General features: G+C 39.7%; 1 long non-coding RNA gene across 1 annotated transcript in view; it reads left to right on the top strand.

The window, feature by feature from the left end:
- The window catches only part of LOC139757363 (uncharacterized), an 8,768-nt gene extending 4,812 nt beyond the window's left edge, over positions 1-3,956 (top strand). The window contains exon 4 of the long non-coding RNA XR_011714601.1: positions 3,631-3,956. This is a non-coding gene — a long non-coding RNA (uncharacterized lncRNA). The remainder of the gene's footprint in view (positions 1-3,630) is intronic.
- Positions 3,957-4,268: the final 312 nt, after the last annotated feature.

Raw genomic sequence — 4,268 nt, 5'->3', positions numbered from 1 at the left:
CTGTTAAGTAAACTTTTAATTTGTCTCTTTACCTTCAGATGCCACTAAATTCCCCTGTAAAGGCCTTTGAAGACGCCAAAGGGATATAGATTAATCCTTCAATTTTTCTTTAAATTTTTGGGTACCTCACCGCAATTCTCTTGACCTTTGGCACCTGCAAAGTGGCATTAAAGTAAGCTTTCGAAATGTTTCTTTCCCTTATGATGCCTCTATGCCCCTGTGATTGCCTTTGGCGGCGCCAAAGGGGATTTAAAATAAACCCTTAATTTGTCTTTTTATTTTTGGATGCCACCATGCAACTGTATTGGACTTTGGCACCCCCAAATGGTATTTTAATTAAACTTTTGATAAGGGTCTTTACCTTTAGATACCACTATTCCCCTGTAAAGGCCTTTGAAGACGCCAAAGGGGATTTCGATTAATCCTTCAATTTTCCTCTAAATTTTTGGGTGCCTTACCGCAATTCTCTTGACCTTTGGCATCCCCAAAGTGTCATTAAAGTAAGCTTTGCAAATGTTTCTTTCCCTTTTCATGCCTCTATGCCCCTGTAATTGCCTTTGGCGGCGCCAAAGGGGATTTAAAATAAACCTTTAATTTGTCTTTTTATTTTTGGATGCCACCATGCAACTGTATTGGACTTTGGCACCCCCAAAGGGTATTTTAAGTAAACTTTAATTAGGGTCTTTCCCTTTAGATGCCACTATTCCCCTGTAAAGGCCTTTGAAGACGCCAAAGGGGATTTAGATTAATCCTTCAATTTTCCTCTAAATTTTTGATGCCTCACGCAATTCTCTTGCCCTTTGGCATCACCAAAGTGGTATTAAAGTAAGCTTTCGAAATGTTTCTTTCCCTTTTGATGCCTCTATGCCCCTGTAATTGCCTTTGGCGGCGCAAAGGGGATTTAAAATAAACCTTTAATTTGTCTTTTTATTTTTGGATGCCACCATGCAACTGTATTGGACTTTGGCACCCCCAAAGGGTATTTTAAGTAAACTTTTAATTAGGGTCTTTCCCTTTAGATGCCACTATTCCCTGTAAAGGCCTTTGAAGACGCCAAAGGGGATTTAGATTAATCCTTCAATTTTCTCTAAATTTTTGATGCCTCACCGCAATTCTCTTGCCCTTTGGCATCACCAAAGTGGTATTAAAGTAAGCTTTCGAAATGTTTCTTTCACTTTTGATGCCTCTATGCCCCTGTAATTGCCTTTGGCGGCGCCAAAGGGGATTTAAACTAAATCTTTAATTTGTCTTTTTGTTTTTGGATGCCACCATGCAAAGGTATTAGACTTTGGCACCCCAAAACGGTCTGTTAAGTAAACTTTTAATTTGGCTCTTTCCCTTCAGATGCCACTATTCCCCTGTAAAGGCCTTTGAAGACGCCAAAGGGGATTTAGATTAATCCTTCAATTTTTCTCTAAATTTTTGGATGCCTCACCGCAATTCTCTTGACCTTTGGCATCCCAAAGTGGCATTAAAGTAAGCTTTCCAAATGTTCTTTCCCTTATGATGCCTCTATGCCCCTGTAATTGCCTTTGGCGGCGCCAAAGGGGATTGAAAATAAACCTTTAATTTGTCTTTTTAATTTTGGATGCCACCGTGCAGCTGTATTGGACTTTGGCACCCCTAAACTGTCTTTTATATAAAATTTTAATTTATCTCTTTCCCTTCAGATGCCACTACTCCCCTGTAAAGGCCTTTGAAGACGCCAAAGGGGATTTAGATTAATCCTCAATTTTCCTCTAGGTTTTGGATGCCTCCACGCATTCCCTTGCACTTTCGCATCCCATAAGTGGCATTAAGGTAAGCTTTGCAGATGTTTCTTTCCCTATTGGTGCCTCTATGCCCCTGTAATTGCCTTTGGTGGCACCAAAGGGGATTTAAACAAAAGCTTTAATTTGTCTTTTTATTTTTGGATGCCACCATGCAAAGGTATTGGACTTTGGCACCCCTAAATGGTCTTTTAAGTAAACTTTTAATTTGTCTCTTTCCCTTCAGATGCCACTATTCCCTTGTAAAGGCCTTTGAAGACGCCAAAGGGGAGTTAGATTAATCCTTCAATTTTCCTCTAAATTTTTCGAAGTGTCCATGCAATTCTCTTGCCTTTTGGCATCCCCAAAGTGGCATTAAAGTAAGCTTTCCAAATGTTTCTTTCCCTTTTGATGCCTCTATGCCCCTGTAATTGCCTTTGGCGGCGCCAAAGGGGATTTAAAAATAAACCTTTAATTGTCTTTTTATTTTTGGATGCCACCATGCAACTGTATTGGACTTTGGCACCCCCAAAGGGTATTTTAAGTAAACTTTTAATTAGGGTCTTTCCCTTTAGATGCCACTATTCCCCTGTAAAGGCCTTTGAAGACGCCAAAGGGGATTTAGATTAATCCTTCAATTTTCCTCTAAATTTTTTGATGTCTCCACGCAATTCTCTTGCCCTTTGGCATCACCAAAGTGGTATTAAAGTAAGCTTTCGAAATGTTTCTTTCCCTTTTGATGCCTCTATGCCCCTGTAATTGCCTTTGGCGGCGCCAAAGGGGATTTAAAATAAACCTTTAATTGTCTTTTTATTTTTGGATGCCACCATGCAACTGTATTGGACTTTGGCACCCCCAAAGGGTATTTTAAGTAAACTTTTAATTAGGGTCTTTCCCTTTAGATGCCACTATTCCCCTGTAAAGGCCTTTGAAGACGCCAAAGGGGATTTAGATTAATCCTTCAATTTTTCTCTAAATTTTTGGATGCTCACCGCAATTCTCTTGCCCTTTGGCATCACCAAAGTGGTATTAAAGTAAGCTTTCGAAATGTTTCTTTCACTTTTGATGCCTCTATGCCCCTGTAATTGCCTTTGGCGGCGCCAAAGGGGATTTAAAATAAACCTTTAATATGTCTTTTTATTTTTGGATGCCACCATGCAACTGTATTGGACTTTGGCACCCCCAAAGGGTATTTTAAGTAAACTTTTAATTAGGTCTTTCCCTTTAGATGCCACTATTCCCCTGTAAAGGCCTTTGAAGACGCCAAAGGGGATTTAGATTAATCCTTCAATTTTTCTCTAAATTTTTGGATGCCTCACCGCAATTCTCTTGCCCTTTGGCATCACCAAAGTGGTACTAAAGTAAGCTTTCGAAATGTTTCTTTCACTTTTGATGCCTCTATGCCCCTGTAATTGCCTTTGGCGGCGCCAAAGGGGATTTAAACTAAATCTTTAATTTCTCTTTTTGTTTTGGATGCCACCATGGAAAGGTATTAGACTTTGGCACCCCAAAACGGTCTGTTAAGTAAACTTTTAATTTGTGTCTTTCCCTTCAGATGCCACTATTCCCCTGTAAAGGCCTTTGAAGACGCCAAAGGGGATTTAGATTAATCCTTCAATTTTTCTCTAAATTTTTGGATGCCTCACCGCAATTCTCTTGACCTTTGGCATCCCCAAAGTGACATTAAAGTAAGTTTCCAAATGTTTCTTTCCCTTATGATGCCTCTATGCCCCTGTAATTGCCTTTGGCGGCGCCAAAGGGGATTGAAAATAAACCTTTAATTTGTCTTTTTAATTTTGGATGCCACCGTGCAGCTGTATTGGACTTTGGCACCCCTAAACTGTCTTTTATATAAAATTTTAATTTATCTCTTTCCCTTCAGATGCCACTACTCCCCTGTAAAGGCCTTTGAAGACGCCAAAGGGGATTTAGATTAATCCTTCAATTTTCCTCTAAGGTTTTGGATGCCTCCACGCAATTCCCTTGCACTTTCGCATCCCATAAGTGGCATTAAGGTAAGCTTTGCAGATGTTTCTTTCCCTATTAGTGCCTCTATGCCCCTGTAATTGCCTTTGGTGGCACCAAAGGGGATTTAAACTAAAGCTTTAATTTGTCTTTTTATTTTTGGATGCCACCATGCAAAGGTATTGGACTTTGGCACCCCTAAATGGTCTTTTAAGTAAACTTTTAATTTGTCTCTTTCCCTTCAGATGCCACTATTCCCTTGTAAAGGCCTTTGAAGACGCCAAAGGGGAGTTAGATTAATCCTTCAATTTTCCTCTAAATTTTTCGAAGTGTCCATGCATTCTCTTGCCTTTTGGCATCCCCAAAGTGGCATTAAAGTAAGCTTTCCAAATGTTTCTTTCCCTTTTGATGCCTCTATGCCCCTGTAATTGCCTTTGGCGGCGCAAAGGGGATTTAAAATAAACCTTTAATTTGTCTTTTTATTTTTGGATGCCACCATGCAACTGTATTGGACTTTGGCACCCCCAAAGGGTATTTTAAGTAAACTTTTAATTA

Source organism: Panulirus ornatus, chromosome 26, assembly GCF_036320965.1.
Source record: "Panulirus ornatus isolate Po-2019 chromosome 26, ASM3632096v1, whole genome shotgun sequence".
Classification (NCBI taxonomy): domain Eukaryota; kingdom Metazoa; phylum Arthropoda; class Malacostraca; order Decapoda; family Palinuridae; genus Panulirus; species Panulirus ornatus.
The sequence above is the reverse complement of the archived record's forward strand: the minus strand, read 5'-3'. Positions and strand labels throughout refer to the sequence as shown.